The following is a 333-nucleotide window of genomic DNA, read 5'->3' as shown; positions in this document are numbered from 1 at the left end:
CAGTCATGTGGGATTCCTTAGTGTCAGCTTGAAACCTAGCACAAAGGTAAACACTAAACATGAAGTCAGGTCGGCTCGCAGTCAAGTAAAGTAAAGATCCAATCATGCCTCTATACTTCTTCTGATCAACAGACTTACCACTTGGGTCCTTATCCAATGGAGCACTATAAGTCATGGGAGTGTTAATTGGCTTGGCTTTGTCCATCTCATATTTCTTCAAAATGTCCTTTATGTATTTTATTTGATTTAGAAAAGTTCCATCTTCCAATTGTTTTATGCTAAACCCCAAAAAGTAGGACAACTCTCCAATCAAACTCATCTCAAACATGATAG

The sequence above is a fragment of the Dendrobium catenatum genome, unplaced genomic scaffold (assembly GCF_001605985.2).
Source record: "Dendrobium catenatum unplaced genomic scaffold, ASM160598v2 fragScaff_scaffold_169, whole genome shotgun sequence".
Lineage (NCBI taxonomy): Eukaryota > Viridiplantae > Streptophyta > Magnoliopsida > Asparagales > Orchidaceae > Dendrobium > Dendrobium catenatum.
Note: the sequence above shows the minus strand (reverse complement) of the source record.